The sequence below is a fragment of the Sus scrofa genome, chromosome 14, assembly GCF_054392235.1.
Source record: "Sus scrofa isolate SSC_HxYL_T2T_F1_AM1 chromosome 14, Sscrofa_HxYL_maternal_Yorkshire_Landrace_v2.0, whole genome shotgun sequence".
Taxonomy (NCBI): Eukaryota; Metazoa; Chordata; class Mammalia; order Artiodactyla; family Suidae; genus Sus; species Sus scrofa.
The window spans coordinates 130,799,275-130,816,696 of record NC_139396.1 but is presented as its reverse complement, the minus strand read 5'-3'; the positions used below and the strand labels follow the sequence as shown (position 1 = coordinate 130,816,696).

Sequence of the window (17,422 nt, the reverse complement as noted above, 5' to 3'; positions counted from 1 at the left end):
TTTCACTTATATGAAGGACCTAGAGTGGTCACACCCATAGAGACAGAAAGTAGAATGGTGGCTGGCAGGGGCTGGGGGGAGCAGGGAATGGGGAATTAGTGTTTAATGGGTACAAAAATCTCCATATGAGAAGATGAAGTGTTCTGGAGATGGCTGGTGGTGATGTCTGCACAACAATGTGAATGTACTTAATGTCACTGAACCGTACACTTAAAAATGGTTAAAATGGCAAATTCCATGTTACAGATATTTTACCACAATAAAAAAGTATAATAACAAAAATTTAAAATTCACTGGATGAGTTTAACAGTTTATGAGATGGAGCTATATCAAACTGTGAATGGAGGGTGAGTCAGAAGAAATTTCCCAGAATAAAGCATAAAGAAACAGAAATTATCGCATCGAGTGATACTGAATTATGCTGTAGTCTTTAGCACTGCTTTTACAGGGCCTCTTCTGGTATTTCCCCTTTTATGAAGACAATATGAGCTGGAGTTAAGTGCTCACTCAAAGGAAAAGGGATGCCAGCTTTGAGAGAGGCACCTGTAGACATTGTTTCACTTAATCTACCTCCCACCCACCCCACTGCCAAATCTAAGAGGTAGGAGCTGTAACTCCCACTTACAGGATGGATATTCAAATCAAGTAACTTGCCCATGACCACACACCCAAAAGCCAAGATTCAACACAGGCCAATCAGCTCCAAGTGTGTGTTCTTCCTGCTATTCCAGACTACTCCTGAAATGTTTATTCACTCAGTAAGTAATCCTCATGTACCTAGTATAAGTCAAGACTGTTCTAGAAGTTATTGGTACAGTGGTGAACAAAGAAGACACAGTATCTGCCTTCAGTGGGGGAAAAATGAACAAGCAAAATGTTAAGTGGAGAGAGACTGATGGGGGTGTGTGTGTGTGCTATTTCATCTGGAGAGTTCAGGAAATCTCTCCCTGATAAAGTGACTCGTGAATAGCAAATCTGAAGGAAATGAAGGTATGAACCTCATGGATAGCTTAGGGAAAAGCTTTTGGAAGCAGAGAAAGAGTAAATGCAAAGACTCTGAGGAGGTCATGTGCTTGAGATGTTTGAGAAATCAGGGTGCAGAGGGAGTAGGGGTAGTTAGGAGAGGAAGTAGAAACTGATGGAAATAAAGTCAGAGATGTGGTGGACAGGCCAGGGAAACGGATTGCATACAGTCTTATAGACCATATGTATTAGTTTCTTGTTGATGCTGTAACAAACAACCACAGACTTAGTGGCTCAAAACAACACAAATTTGTCATCTTACAGTTCTGGAGTTGAGAAATCTGAAATAGGTTTTACTAGGCTAAGACCACGGTGTTGGCAGGGCTGCATTCCTTCTGGAGGCTCTGGGGGAGAATCTATTTCCTTTTCCATTTCTAAAGGTTGCCTACATTCCTTAACTCACCATCTCTTCCTCTATCTGTAAAGCCAGCGCCAGGAGAGCTCCCGTTGTGGCTCAGTGGGTTACAAACCTGCCTAGTATCCAAGAGGATGTGGGTTCAATCCCTGGCTTTGCTCGGTGGGTTAAGGATCTGGTATTGCCGTGAGCTGTGGTGTAGGTCACAGACACAGCTCGGATCCCACATCACTGTGCCTGTGATGTAGGCTGGCAGCTGCAGCTCCACATCACTGTGCCTGTAATATAGGCTGGCAGCTGCAGCTCTGATTTGACCCCTAGCCTAGGAACTTCCATATGCCCCAGGTGCAGCCCCCAAAAGCAAATAAAATAAAATAAAGCCAGCATCATAGCATCCTTAAATCTTTCTTAATCTTTGATCTCCACCTCGCCCCCAACCTCCCCTGCATCTCTGCTTCTAATAACATTTCCTTTTCTGACTCTCCTGCCTCTTTCTTCCTCTTCTAAGGACCCTTGTGATTACACTGGCCCCACCTGATAATCTAGGATCATCTTCCCATCTCAAGATCCCTCACTTTATCACATCTGAAAAGTCCCATGCCATGTAAAGTAACATACTCACAGGTTCTGCAGATGTGGACATTTTGGGGAGGCTCTTATTCTGATGACCACACCATAAAAAGGACTTTGACTTTTACTCTGAGTAGGAAGTTATTGGAGGGTTCTGAGCAGAGCAGTATATGGTTTGATTTACTGTGAAAATTTTCAAGGCAAGTAGGCATTACAAACACTGGATACATTGTTAGAATATTGAGTGAATCTAAAAGATTGGCAAATTCATCATGAGCTCCTGCTGAATGACCAGCCTACTCTCCAGGAGTCAGAGTTCAGAGTTCAGCAGCACAATGAATAGGGGATAGGAAAGGAAAGCAACACATTTCCCTCCAATATCTCCTCCTCTTCCTTCCTGACCTGTTTTGCTATTCATGTTTCCATTTCCATATATATATGGAATATATATATATATATACATATATATATATTACTGGATGCAACCAATCAATAAAAATACCCTTTATATAGCAAAGAAAGAGATGAAGAAACTGTGACATTTCTGCCACAAAAGTGAAGACTGAATAGGTTTATTTTGTGAGCTAGTACTGCTTAAAAAATATACTCTTTTCCAAGTTTTGTAGCAAAAAGAAAAAATTAAACAGAATGTTTAATATAGTAAACCTTGCATATACAAACAGGTTTATGCAAGTCTGTTGGGCTTTCTCCACAATACTTAGGTGCAAAAATATCATATACCTTTATTTTTTTTAAATCAAATTAAACCTAACTCAATCCTTCCAGCCTTCCTGTAGTTGACTGAAATTCACCCTCCATCATTTTTGGAGGCCTCACCCAGCAGGCTTATGGGCACCACCCAAGATACTTCCCTGTCTGTATCATGAATCCCAGTCCAGACAACTGTGTTCTATTCAATAATTAGCCTCTTCCACAAGCGATGTCCACTTCCTCCCAGATAAACTAACTGTAGTCCCCAAAGCTGGGGTGCCCAGGCAACCACATGGCTACTATGTCAACTATCTATTGTTGTATAACAAACTACCCCCAGAAGTAATGGCTTAGGGCAACCATTGTATTGCTCACATTCCTGTGGGCCAGGAACTGGGGCAGAGTTAAGTGAGTCCAGATCATCTCTATTCCCTATGGTAAACTCTGGGCTCACTCCTATGGCTACAGTCAGCTTGTAGTTGAGCCAAGCTTGAAGTTCCAAGGTCTCTCACCCATGTCAGTTAAGATATCTTGATTCTTTCTTTCCACAAGGTCTCTCTCTTCCCTAGTAGGATGGCCTAGACCTCTTTTTTTTTTTTTTTCAGGGCCACACCCGAGGCATATGGAAGTTCCCAGGCTAGGGGTAGAATTGGAGCTGCAGGTGCTGGCCTATGCCAAAGCCACAGCAACACCAGATCCAACCCACGTCTGTGACCTACACCACAGCTCGTGGCAATGTTGGATCCTTAACCCACTGAGCAAGGCCAAGGATCAAACCTGCATCCTCATGGATACTAGTCGGATTTGTTACCACTGTACCACAATGAGAACTCCGGCCTAGACCTCTTTACAAGGTGGCTGAGGTCTCTGAGAAAAACCAAAAGCTATGACGCCTCTTAAGGCCTGTGCCCAGAAGTTCTGGAACATTTCTGCTATATTCTATTGTCAAAGTAAGTCATCAGCCCAGTCTAGATTTCATGGCTCAGAAAAATAGACTCAACTTTTTGAAGGGAGGAGCAGCAAAGTTAACTGCCAAAAGTTGTGGCCATACAGAGTGTGATCCACTGGGAACCACTTTAACGTTTTACCACAGCCCCCTCCCAAGATTCAGACACTCCCCTCTGACCTGCCAGTGTCTGAGAATCCACATAAAGAGGGGCTTTACCTCCTCCCCACTCTGGGATGATCCAGCTTAATTCTGGGAACTTGCCAAGCCCTGCCAAAGACATAGGTGAGGTGAAGGTCCTGCCTCTAAAACACACACACACACACGCATGCACACACACACACTCATGCACACACACACACACACACACACACCCTCTTGAATTCTTCTCCAACCTTGAAACGGGTACTGTATTATATTCAGTAATATAAGATGGGAAAGTCTCCAGCCTCTCTTCGGGCAAGGCAGAGGGAAGGAGGGAAAGGCTGATAAAAAGAGCTTATGAGATTTTGATGCCAATATGAGGTACCAGATCTCTTGCCAGGACTGGCATGGTTTTGGTCACTGGGCCCACCTCGCCTTTCTCTGGGATAAAGGTAGCAAGAAGGCTAATACTGGTAACCAACATGAAGTGGAATGATGGTCTCCAAGGGTCCCAGACGACAGCTTGATTCCACTCAGGATTTCCATGAGAGACAAGCTGCTTGTTAAAGAAGTTGCAGAACTTGCAGATAATTTACCTTGTACATGTAGAGGACATTTTCCTGATCCAAACATGCTTCATTGCTTTTAGATAACTGTATCCCCAGATGAGGGTTGCTGCTAGGGTAGAAATTTTCAGTTTGAAACTTCAGTTCCCAGTGTGTACAACATGGTACCTCCCACCCAACATGAGTGCCTGACCAGGATCTGGCACTCCAACATATTCAAGACAGGTGAGTATGTCTAAGTTTACCAAGTTTACAAAGAAAACTTTTGACTGATGGTACTGGCTGGACTCCCACCAGAACACTCAAGGATATTGTTTGGGGAGGGTTAAACTCTTTCTTTACTGATCTATTGAACTGTGATGGTTTACTGAATATTAATGCTATAGAACATATTCACAGGACAGTAAGGGCTTCCAGAATAAAGCTGAAGCCTGCATTAAGCATTATGACAGGTAACAGAAAGAGAAGATTGTAGGATCATGGACTGTGTGTTATTAATGTCTCTCTAACATGAAACATCAAGAGGGAGCCTCTCCTCACCCCAGTCCTCATGCTCCTTCTCAGTCCCACTGGAATGTATGAGTCCTGGGATCATGTTGTCCTGACGAAGGACACACTCATGAAAGCCCATTGTAGATGGTGAATTCAACACAATACAGCAAGAAATGTGTTTGGGGTTCTCAAGAATTGTCTACTCACCTTGTCATATTTACTTTTTTGAAACTATACTGTATAGGCTATAGACGAAATTCTTTAAAAGCTTTTCTTTCTTTCTTTCTTTCTTTTTTTTTTTTCTTTTTTCTTTTTAGGGCCACACCCGTGGCATATGGAAGTTCCCAGGCTAGGGGTCAAATCGGAGCCGTAGCTGCTGGCCTACACCGCAGCCACAGCAAGACCAGATCTGAGCCATGTCTGTAACCTACACCATAGCTCATGGCAACGCTGGATCCTTTAACCCACTGAAAGAGGCCAGAGATCAAACCCACATCCTCATGGATACTAATACGGTTCTTAACCTGCTGAGCCATGACAGGAACTCCCAAAATTCTTGAAAAGTTTTATTGAACTCAAAACTAAAGCTAGAGCTTCCTTATTTTTTCCCCAAACAAAATCAGTTCCTTACACAAGTGATGTTAATGCTGTTCAATGCAACTCACAGATCAACCATAAGAAACCCACTAAAAACTAAGGAAACTTCCTCAAACATTGGCCCTGCCTAGCTCTTGTGGTTTCCCAAAATGCATAGAATCATTTATTGTATATCTCTTAGTAAAATGCATATTTTATTTAAAGTAAGCATATTTTAGAACAGACTTGTAATTTGTACAATTGAATGCTTTATTTTTTCCATTTTTACTTATTTTATGTTTTCATTGTGTAGTACAGAAAGAAAGATGTTGGGTCAAGCAACTATTGCAGAGAGATGCAAAGAAAATATGCAAGACAAATTGTTCATCCAGCCAAAATGCAATAAGAATCTGGACTTCAAAATGAGTTCTTGCTTTAAGGCTCAAATGTGTGTGGGGGAAAAAAAAAAAAAAAAAGCAGGGAGCCATTCTCACATGCTACCCAGAGGAAACTTCTAGAGCAACCATAGGCAGTTTACCATTTCTGAATTTGGTCATGTGACTGTCAGCCAGTAGACAACACCTGTGTAGTTACTTATCAGAAAACAACACCCTCACTTATCTAAGGGAAAGGAGCAATAATTCAGGAATCAGTCCAAACAAGGTCTGATGCCACAGAAGCTAAACCTGTGACCTTCTGAGTGTACTACGGTTCTGGGCACTGCCTGGAGGGAAGCATTCTAGAACTTGGAGGACTCAGAATCAGCAGCTGAATATTGCCAGTTTTGATCAGGTTAACAAGCTTCAGAGGAAGAACACTAAAGAGATGCAAATGGATTCACCCCTGAATTAAGACATTTGAACCAGTGAAATTAAGTGCAAAATATCTGTTTGCCTAGCTTTATTAGCAGGGGAAAAAAAAAAGAGATGTGGCAGAAATTATTTTTAACTAATATTTATGTAACTAAGTGCCCTTTGGGGCCCCTAGGCACACAAGCATTTCTGTGTCCTCCATTTCTTTCTTTTTTTTTTCTTTGGATTTACAACCTGGAATTTCTTCATTTTCTTTACTTTTCTTTTCTTTTCTTTTTTTTTTTTTATTTTCCCACTGTACAGCAAGGGGATCAAGTTATCCTTACATGTATACATTACAATTACATTTTTTCCCCCACCCTTTGTTCTGTTGCAACATGAGTATCTAGACAAAGTTCTCAATGCTATTCAGCAGGATCTCCTTGTAAATCTATTCTAAGTTGTGTCTGATAAGCCCAAGCTCCCGATCCCTCCCACTCCCTCCCCCTTCCATCAGGCAGCCACAAGTCTTTTCTCCAAGTCCATGATTTTCTTTTCTGAGGAGATGTTCATTTGTGCTGGATATTAGATTCCAGTTATAAGTGATATCATATGGTATTTGTCTTTGTCTTTCTGGCTCATTTCACTCAGGATGAGATTCTCTAGTTCCATCCATGTTGCTGCAAATGGCTTTATGTCATTCTTTTTTATGGCTGAGTAGTATTCCATTGTGTATATATACCACATCTTCCGAATCCGATCATCTGTTGATGGACATTTGGGTTGTTTCCATGTCCCGGCTATTGTGAATAGTGCTGCAATGAACATGCGGGTGTATGTGTCTCTTTTAAGTAGAGTTTTGTCTGGATAGATGCCCAAGAGTGGGATTGCAGGGTCATATGGAAGTTCTATGTATAGATTTCTAAGGTATCTCCAAACTGTTCTCCATAGTGGCTGTACCAGTTTACATTCCCACCAACAGTGCAGGAGGGTTCCCTTTTCTCCACACCCCCTCCACCACTTGTTATTTGTGAATTTATTAATGATGGCCATTCTGACTGGTGTGAGGTGGTATCTCATGGTAGTTTTGATTTGCATTTCTCTTATAATCAGCGATGTTGAGCATTTTTTCATGTGTTTGCTGGCCATCTGTATATCTTTTTTGGAGAAATGTCTATTCAGATCTTTTGCCCATTTTTCTATTGATTGATTGGCTTTTTTGCTGTTGGGTTGTATAAGTTGCTTATATATTCTAGAGATTAAGCCCTTGTTGGTTGCATCATCTGAAACTATTTTCTCCCATTCTGTAAGTTGTCTTTTTGTTTTCTTTTGGGTTTCCTTTGCTGTGCAAAAGCTTTTCAGTTTGATGAGGTCCCATGGGTTTATTTTTGCTCTAATTTCTATTGCTTTGGGAGACTGACCTGAGAAAATATTCATGATGTGGATGTCAGAGAGTGTTTTGCCTATGTTTTCTTCTAGGAGTTTGATGGTGTCCTGTCATATATTTAAGTCTTTCAGCCATTTGGAGTTTATTTTTCTGCATGGTGTGAGGGTGTGTTCTAGTTTCATTGCTTTGCATGCAGCTGTCCAGGTTTCCCAGCAATGCTTGCTGAATAGATTTTCTTTTTCTCATTTTATGTTCTTGCCTCCCTTGTCAAAGATTAATTGACCATAGGTGTCAGGGTTTATTTTCGGATTCTCTATTCTGTTCCATTGGTCTGTCTGTCTGTTTTGATACCAGTACCACACTGTTTTGATGACTGTGGCTTTGTAGTATTTCTTGAAGTCTGGGAGAGTTATGCCTCCTGCTTGGTTTTTGTTTCTCAGGATTGCTTTGGCAATTCTGGGTCTTGTGGTTCCATATAAATGTTTGGATTGTTTGTTCTAGTTCTGTGAAAAATGTCATGGGTAATTTGATAGGGATTGCATTGAATCTGTAGATTGCTTTGGGTGGTATGGCCATTTTTACAATATTGATTTTCCCAATCCAGGAACATGGAATATCTTTCCATTTCTTTACATCTTCTTTGATTTCTTTGATTAATGTTTTATAGTTCTTTGATTAATGTTTTATAGGTCCTTTACCTCCTTGGTCAGGTGTATTTCGAGGTATTTGATTTTGTGAGGTGCAATTTTAAAAGGTATCATATTTTTGTATTCCTTTTCTAATATTTCATTGCTGGTATACAGAAATGCAACTGACTTCTGAATGTTAATCTTATATCCTGCTACTTTGCTGAATTTATTAATCAGTTCAAGTAGTTTTGGGGTTGAGTCCTTAGGGTTTTCTAGGTATAGTATCATGTCATCTGCATACAGTGACAGTTTTATCTCTTCTCTTCCTATATGGATGCCTTTTATTTCTTTTGTTTGTCTAATTGCTGTGGCTAGGACTTCCAAAACTATGTTGAAGAGCAGTGGTGAGAGTGGGCATCCCTGTCTTGTTCCAGATTTGAGTGAGAAGGCTTTCAGTTTTTCCCCATTGAGTATTATATTTGCTGTGGGTTTATCATAAATGGCTTTGATTATATTCAGGAATGTTCCCTCTATACCCACTTTGGCGAGGGTCTTGATCATGAATGGATGTTGGACTTTGTCAAATGCTTTCTCTGCGTCTATTGAGATGATCATATATGATTTTTGACTTTTTTTTGTTATTGTGGTGTATGATGCTGATTGATTTGCATATGTTGAACCATCCTTGTGAACCTGGGATGAACCCAACCTGGTCATGGTGTATCATTTTTTTGATATGTTGTTGGATTCGGTTGGCTAAGATTTTGTTGAGAAGTTTTGCATCTATATTCATCAATGATATTGGGCGATAGTTTTCTTTTTTGGTGGTATCTCTGCCTGGTTTTGGAATGAGGGTGATGGTGGCCTCATAGAATGTCTTTGGGAGTATTCCTTCTTCTTCAACCTTTTGAAAGAGTTTAAGGAGGATGGGCACCAATTCCTCTTTATATGTTTGATAGGATTCACCTGTGAAGCCATCTGGTCCTGGACTTTTATTTGTAGGGAGTGATTTTATGACCTCTTCAATTTCATTTCTAGTGATCAGTCTGTTCATTTGGTCTGTTTCTACTTGATTCAGTTTTGGTAGGCTGTAAGATTCTAGAAAATTGTCCATTTCTTCCAGATTGTCAAACTTGTTGCCATATAGTTGTTCATAGTATTCTCTTACGGTTTTTTGTATTTCTGCTGTATCTGTTGTGATTTCTCCTTTTTCATTTATACTTTTGGTTATTTGAGTTCTTTCTCTCCTCTTTTTAGTGAGTCTGCTAGGGGTTTGTCAATTTTGTTCACCTTTTCAAAGAACCAGCTCTTGGTTTTATTAATTTTCTCTATTGCTTTTTGAGTCTCTATTTTATTGATTTCTTCTTTGATCTTTATAATTTCCTTCCTTCTGCTGACTTTAGGTCTTTTTTGTTCTTCTTTTTCTAATTCGTTTAGGTGGAGGGTTAAGTTGTCAATTTGGGACCTTTCTTCTTTTTTGAGAAAGGCCTGTATTGCTATAAATTTCCCTCTGAGCACTGCTTTGGCAGCATCCCATAGATTTTGAGAGGTTGTGTCTTCATTATCATTTGTTTCAAGGTAGTTTTTAATTTCCTTCTTGATTTCCTCATTGACCCATTGGTTTTTTAGTAGCATGTTGTTGAGTCTCCATGGAGTAGGTTTTTTCTCTTTCCTTTTCCCATGGTTGATTTCTAATTTCATGGCATTGTGGTCAGAGAAGATACTTGAGATAATTTCTATGCTCCTAAATTTATTGAGGTTAGCTTTGTGTCCCAATATGTGGTCGATTCTTGAGAATGTTCCATGAGCATTTGAGAAGAATGTGTATTCTGATTTTTTTGGATGTAGTGTCCTGAAGATATCAATTAAGTCTAACTTTTCTATTGTTTCCTTTAGGATCTCTGTTGCTTTATTGGTTTTCTGTCTAGAGGATCTGTCCATTGATGTGAGGGGCGTATTAAGGTCTCCTACTATGATTGTATTCTCATCAATATCTCCCTTTATGTCTGTTAATATTTGTTGTGTGTATCTGGGTGCTCCTATATTTGGGGCATATATGTTGATGATAGTAACATCCTCTCCTTAGATGGATCCCTTAATCATTAAGTAGTGTCCTTCTTTGTCTTTCTTTATGTCTTTTGTTTTAAAGTCTATTTTGTCTGATATGAGTGTTGCGACTCCTGCTTTTCTGTTCCATTTCTTATTTTCAGGGAATAAGCTTCAGCCTCCATGACCTTCCCTGAGTTCCAAAGGGCAGCTGCTAATGAGGGAGGGAATGCAGAGACCAGGGAGGAGCAGTCAAGAGACAACAGTGCAGCTCTGGGGCAGAGTCCTGGTTTCTCTTTGTGGAATATACATAACAATATCTTTGAGCCTTTCCGCAGAACTAACCCCCCCCCCAAATAGAGGAACTACTTGATGAAGCATTCATTCCAGAAGAAGGAGGACCACCAGAACCGGTCCTGTGGCCACTAAACACCAGCTTCGAGAAACAATGCAAGCTTGCTACTACTCTGATCCTTATCTACGGCCCTATTTTCTACTCCCCAAACTATAAAACCACATCCTAAACTCTTTCAAGGCGGGCAGAGTCTTTAAGCCATTAGCTTGCTGTGGCCCCTTTGCCTGGCAAAGCAATAAAGCTATCTCTTTCTCCTTCACCGAAAACTCTGTCTCCTAGTTTCTATTCTGCAACAGCCGACAGAGACCAAGTTTTGGCAACATTTATAGTGATAACTAACATTTTAAAACTGAGTACCAGATACCTCACCAAGAGATCTTTGCACATCACTAATAGAATCCTTACACAAAACTACGAACTTAAAAAAAAGTAACTATGTGAGGTGATAGATGTGTTAATTAACCTTGTTATGGTAATCATTTTGCGACATATACAACTATAAAATCACTGCGTCGTACACCTTAAACTTACACAATGTTTATGTCAGTTATAAAGCTTGGAAAAAAGAAGGAACTTCTGCTTCTAGCCATATATCAGCTTGTATTAGACCAAATGTCACACTGAGAATGATAATACACATTGGATTAACAGCAATAACAATTTTGAAAAACCCACTATGAACTATTGTTAAATCTGTTTTACAGTTGAGGAAACTAAGGTTCAGAGAGAGAAAGTGATTTGCCCAGGATAGCACAGCACAGCTGATAGGTAGTCGAAGAAGAATTCCAACCCAGGCAGCAGTGAACCGAGAAGCTGCTTCTTTATCTATTGTGTCCCAGCTGCCTCTCAAAGAGATTTTGTTGGTGTTAGGCTACTCCAGGGTCTTTCTTTGAAAGGACAGCCCATTATTCTAAGCTATATCCTTTATACTTTTTCCAGTTGTTGTTAAAAAGTCCTTTTAAAATAAAGTGATCGTGATAGTAAAGGTTGATTTCTTATTGACCCTTCCTGGCAGATGTGAAATGACTACATTTATGACAGTTTCTTATTTTTAAAAATATGTGTTTCTTTTAATTGATTGTTCTGCGAAATCCCGAAGTCTGAGAATAAATGACCTGGATTTTAGGATACAAGGAACGCAGAGAACTAACTCAAAGACAAAATCAGGTCCGTGCTCTTAGCACTCATCTTCAATGTGACAAGGAGGGAGACACATAAAGCTAGTGTTTACTCCACAGAGAGTTTTACCGAATCCTGAAGCACAATTGAGGATTTAAGCTGTGAAAAGTCCATCCCTGTTTGTGGATTCAGCCCTCAGAACAGAGGAGCCACTTCTGTTCAGACATTTGGGCAGACCCTGAAAAACTTGGCTCCTTCTATCAAAGTCAAGCAGATGATTCCAAATGGAAGTTACATTCTTACGTCTGGCCTACTCTATTTGGTAAATTAACAAATGGTGCCCTAGGTAAATTTAAAAAATAAATTAAAAAAAAAACCAGTTGAAAGAAGCACCACTGAACTTGGAAACTGGTGCTTAGCTTTAATTAGCATGATAACTGTCTTATTTGTTTTCATACCACAGCCCCTTTGTACTGTATTGTGCAAATTTGCATTTTTAAAAAATCTGCAATTCCAGTCTCCTAGTAATAAGGAAGTTGACTCTGCAGGCTTTTTTGAATTTTTCAGATTCCTAAGAATAGGATTCTATTTTCTAAATTACTGCTTAGATTGTCCACAGGGCAGTCCACTATAGTAAAAGTCAAAGTAACTCCCCAAGAGCTTGCATGATCCAATGGCAAAATTAGATGTCACATATGTTCCATAACCCACTTCGGAGGTAGAATTTACATACAACTCAACCTTCTTGCATTCTAGAAAATATTTTTGGACATGTTTCTGGAAAGGGTCATCAGTTAAAAGCTATTTAATTTGCCGCTAACTAGTAAGTTGACATTTGCTGTGCCGTACTTAACAGTTCATATGATAACGGTGGTTCTTAAACTTTAGCCTTCCTCAGAATCACCTGAAAGAGTCATGAAACCACAGTGATGGGCCCTATCCTCAGAGTTTCAGATTCAGTTGGTCTAGGATGGGATATGGGAACATTCATTTCTCACCTGGAATGCAGGGCACACTTTGGGGCACCACACTCTGACTGTATTGCAGAGATGTGAAAATACTGGATATTAGGCTAACTATAAAATAAAGGTTAACTCTATTTTATCTAGGAACAAAAGTGGCTCAAATTTAGTTCTAGACTGGAAAACAAACCAATTAACTACAAGGTTTGATAAATTTTGACATACTGATACACCCATGAAATCATCACCACAATCAAGATAAGAACATAATTATCACCCCTAAGAATTTCTTTGTTCCCTGTGTACTCTTCCATCCTGTCCCTCCAGTTATGAACCCATTCCAATCCCCATGCAACCACTGGCTAGCTTTCTGTTACAATTAGTATGCATTTCCTACAACTTTATATAAATTAAATTACGTACTCTTTTTTTGTGTGTCTACATTCTCTCAGTCGGCATAATTATTTTGGAGATTCATCATGTTATTTTTAGGTTTGCCAAGGGAGGAACATGCAAGGCCAAATGGGTAAAGCAAGAGAAATTTATTACGGCATCAGACAGGGATGGATTGAGCTCAAGATGGCACCAGCCCTGACTGTGAGGAGGTGCTAGACTTCTAAAGGATCTGAGGCAGGAATCTTTGGCTGAAGTTCATGGCAGGAACAATGAAGGAGGAGCGGAAGGTCAAGAGAGCGTATGGGGTCAAGTCCCATGGCAGAGGGCAGTTGATCCCCCTAGGAAGTTAATTTAAGCAGACAGTTGTTTTCCACAGGCCATTGTTTCTTGCTGTCCTGCTTGAGCATCCACATTCCTAAAGATGGTGTCCACAGCAGGTCTCCAAAGTGGACAACCACATTTGGGGGGTGGGAAGGTCTGTCTCCATCCTCCTGGGAACCTACCAGTTATAGCATATCTTAATCATTCATCCTTTTTTATTTTTTCTTCCATTTTTTTTATTACTCAAATAAATTTATCACATCTGTAGTTGTATAATGATCATAACAATCTGATTTCACAGGATTTCCATCCCACAGCCCAGGCACATTCCCCCCAACCCCCAAACTGTCTCCTCCGGAGACCATAAGTTTTTCAATGTCTGTGAGTCAGCATCTGTTCTGCAAAGAAGTTCCGTCTGTCCTTTTTTCAGATTCCACATGTCAGTGAAAGCATTTGATGTTGGCGTCTCATTGTATGGCTGAATTGACCTAGCATGATAGTTTCTAGGTCCATCCATGTTGCAAAAAATGCTGGTATTTCATTCCTTTTAATGGCTGAGTAATATTCCATTGTGTATATGTACCACGTCTTCTTGATCCACTCCTCTGTCAGTGGACATTTAGGTTGTTTCCATGTCTTGGCTATTGCAAATAGTGCTGCAATGAACACTGGAGTACATGTGTCTTTGCAAGTCATGGTTTTCTCTGGATAGATGCCCAGGAGTGGGATTGCTGGATCAAATGGTAGTTCTATGTTTAGTTTTCTGATGCATCTCCATACTGCTTTCCACAGTGGTTGCACCAATTTACAATCCCACCAACAGTGTACTAGTGCTCCTTTTTCTCCACACCCTCTCCAGCACTTATTGTTTGTAGACTTTTGGATGATGGCCATTCTGGCTGGTGTAAGGTGGTACCTCAGAGTGGTTTTGATTTGCATCTCTCTAATAATGAGTGATGTTGAACATCTTTCCATGTGTTTATTGGCCATCTGTATGTCTTCTTTGGAGAACTGTCTGTTTAGATCTTCTGCCCATTTTTTTTGTCTTTTGTCTTTTTGTTGTTGTTGTTATTGTTGCTATTTCTTGGGCCGCTCCTGCGGCATATGGAGGTTCCCAGGCTAGGGGTTGAATCGGAGCTGTAGCCACCGGCCTACGCCAGAGCCACAGCAACGCGGGATCCGAGCCACATCTGCAACCTACACCACAGCTCACGGCAACGCCGGATCGTTAACCCACTGAGCAAGGGCAGGGACCGAACCCGCAACCTCATGGTTCCTAGTCGGATTCGTTAACCACTGCGCCACGACGGGAACTCCATTCTGCCCATTTTTTGATAGGCTTGTTTGTTTTTTGGTATGGAGTTGCAGATGGTGTTTATAAATTTTGGTGTTTATAAATTAATCCCTTGTCAGTTGATTCACTTGCAAAGATTTTCTCCCATTCTCTGGGTTGTCTTTTTGTGTTTAGGGTTTCCTTTGCTGTGCAGAAACTTTGAAGTTTGAGTAGGTCCCATTTGTTTATTTTTGTTTTTGTTGTCAATACTCTGATAGGTGGATCTGAAAAGGTGCTGCTGTCGTTTATGTCAGAGAGTGTTTGGCCTATGTTTTTATCTAGGAGCTTGATAGTGTCTGGTCTTATATCTAGGTCTTTAATCCATTTGGAGTTTATTTTTGTGTATGGTGTTAGGGAGTATTCTAATTTCGTTCTTTTCCATGCGGCTGTCCAGTTTTCCCAGCACCACTTACTGAACAAGCTGTCTTTTCTCCATTGTATATTCTTGCCTCCTTTGTCATAGATTAGTTGGCTGTAGGTGCAAGGGTTTAATTTTGGGCTTTCTATCCTGTTCCACTGATCTATATTTCTGTCTTTGTGCCAGTACCATGTGGTTTTGACGACTGTTGCTTTGTAGTATAGTCTGAAGTCCGGGAGCCTGATTCCTCCAGCTCCATTTTTCTTTTTCAGGATGTCTTTGGCTATTCTGGGTCTTTTGTGCTCCCAAACAAACTTTAAAATATTTTGTTCGAGTTCTGTGAAAAATGTCCTTGGTAATTTGATAGGGATTGCATTGAATCTGTAGATTACCTTAGGTAGTATAGTCATTTTGATAGTATTAACTCTTCCAATCCACGAGCATGGTATATCTTCCCATCTATTTGTGTCATCTTTGATTTCTTTCATCAGTGGCCTGTAGTTTTCAGAGTACAGGTCTTTTGTTTCTTTAGGTAGGTTCACTCCTAGGTATTTTATTCTTTTGGATGCGATGGTAAATGAGATTGCTTCCCTAATTTCCTTTTCTGCTTTTTCATTGTTAGAATATAGAAATGGTGTCAATTTCTGTGTATTGATTTTATATCCTGTGACTTTGCCAAATTTGTGGATTAGCTCTAACAATTCTCTGGTAGAGTCTTTAGGATTCTCTAGGTCTAGTATCATGTCATCTGCAAATAGTGATAGTTTTACTTCTTCCTTTCCAATTTGGATTCCTTTTACTTCTTTTACTTCTCTGATTGCTGTGGCTAGGACTTCCAGAACTATGTTGAAGAGTAGTGGTGATAGCAGACATCCTTCTCTTGTTCCTGATCTCAGCAGGAATTCTTTCAGCTTTTCACCATTGAGAATGATGTTTGCTGTGGGTTTGTCGTATATGGCCTTTATCATGTTGAGGTAGGTTCCCATTATGCCCACTTTCTGAAGGGTTTTTATCAGAAATGGGTGTTGGATTTTTGTCAAAGGCTTTTTCTGCATCTATTGAGAGGATCATGTGGTTTTTATTTTTCAGTTTGTTAATGTGGTGTATCACACTGATGGATTTGCAGATATTGAAGAACCCTTTCATCCCTGGGATAAATCCCACTTGATCATGATGTACAATCCTTTTAATGTATTTGTTGGATGCAGTTTGCTAGTATTTTGTTGATGATTTTTGCATCGATGTTCATCAGTGAAATTGGCCTATAGTTTTCTTTTTTTTTGTGGAATCTTTGTCTGGTTTTGGTACCAGGGTGATGGTGGCCTCATAGAATGAGTTTGGGAGTATCCCTTCCTCTGCAATTTTTTGAAATAGTTTCAGAAGGAGAGGTGTTAGCTCTTCTCTAAATGTTTTATAGAATTCGCCTGTGAAGCCATCTGGTCCTGGACTTTTGTTTGTTGGAAGTTTTTTAATCACAGTTTCAATTTCAATTCTTGTGATGGGTCCATTCATCTTTTCTATTTCATCTTGGTTTAGTCTTGGAAGATTGTACTTTTCTAAGAATTTGTCCATTTCTTCTAGGTTTTCCGTTTTATTGGCATATAGTTGCATATAGTAGTCTCTTATGATCCTTTGTATTTCTGTGATGTCCGTTGTTACTTCTCCTTTTTCATTCCTAATTGTATTGATTTGAGTCCTCTCTCTTTTTTTCTTGATGAGTCTGGCTAAGAGTTTATCAACTTTGTTGATATTTTCAAAGAACCAGCTTTTCGTTTCATTGATCTTTTCTATGGTTTTCTTTGTTTCTATTTCATTGATTTCTGCTCTGATCTTTATGATTTCTTTCCTTCTACTAACTTTAGGTCTTGTCTGTTCTTCTCTCTCAAGCTGCTTTAGATGTAAAGTTAGCTTGTTTATTTGGGCTTTTTCTTGTTTCCTGAGGTGGGCTTGTATTGCTATAAACTTTCCTCTTAGAACGGCTTTTGCTGCATCCCGTAGGTTTTGGAGTGTCACATCTTCATTGTCATTTGCTGCTAGGTATTTTTTAATTTCCTCTTTGATTTCTTCAGTGATCCATTGGTTGTTTAGTAGCATGTTGTTGAGTCTCCACGTGTTTGTGTTTTTTGCAGTTTTTTCTTGTTGTTGATTTCCAGTCGTATAACGTTGTGGTTAGAAAGATGCTTGATATGATATCAATTTTCTTAAAGTTACTGAGGTTGGATTTGTAGCCCAGGATATGATCAATCCTAGAGAATGTTCCATGTGCACTTGAGAAGAATGTGTGCTTTGTTGCTTTTGGATGAAATGTCCTATAAATATCAATTAAGTACATCTGGTTTAAT

The 17,422-nt window shown here is 39.8% G+C and overlaps 1 protein-coding gene and 1 pseudogene across 7 annotated transcripts in view; both read left to right on the top strand.

The window, feature by feature from the left end:
* PIK3AP1 (phosphoinositide-3-kinase adaptor protein 1) overlaps positions 1 to 17,422 on the top strand; it is a 265,570-nt gene that overhangs the window by 82,449 nt on the left and 165,699 nt on the right. The window lies entirely within an intron of this gene.
* On the top strand, positions 4,049 to 4,771 carry LOC110256880 (NEDD8-conjugating enzyme UBE2F-like; annotated as a pseudogene).